We start from the raw sequence: 448 nt of genomic DNA on the forward strand, positions 1-448 counted from the left end.
ATCTTCAAAAAGGGATGAAAGCTCCAAATTCTCCATCAGTGTCCTGCAACAGGTCAGGAAGAAAAGTGGTAATGCCCGAAACTTGAGGTGAATTTTTGAAAAACAGTTGATTGTTTTAATTGCCTTCCCATTTTGGACTCATACTTCAGCACAATCACAGAAAGAAATATGGCGCACATTGGCCTATTACTCCTCAAATTGAGTGGTTAAAAGGTAAATCTTATCCGTTTGAAAGCTGCTCTTCATTCGTTCTTTTATGTGAGACCGTACCTCACCGTTAAAAACCATCAGCTTGTATTTGTACGTTAAACTACGCGTGAGGCCGGGGCGCAGCTCCAGCCTTGCTCGCGGAGGGGCTGACCGGGCCTTGCTCACCTCAGGTGCCCCGGGGCCTGCTCGTGGAGGGGCTGGCAGGGCCCTGCTCGCCTCAGACGCCCCGGGCCTTGCT

Source organism: Egretta garzetta, unplaced genomic scaffold (assembly GCF_000687185.1).
Source record: "Egretta garzetta isolate BGI_Z169 unplaced genomic scaffold, ASM68718v1 scaffold211, whole genome shotgun sequence".
Taxonomy (NCBI): domain Eukaryota; kingdom Metazoa; phylum Chordata; class Aves; order Pelecaniformes; family Ardeidae; genus Egretta; species Egretta garzetta.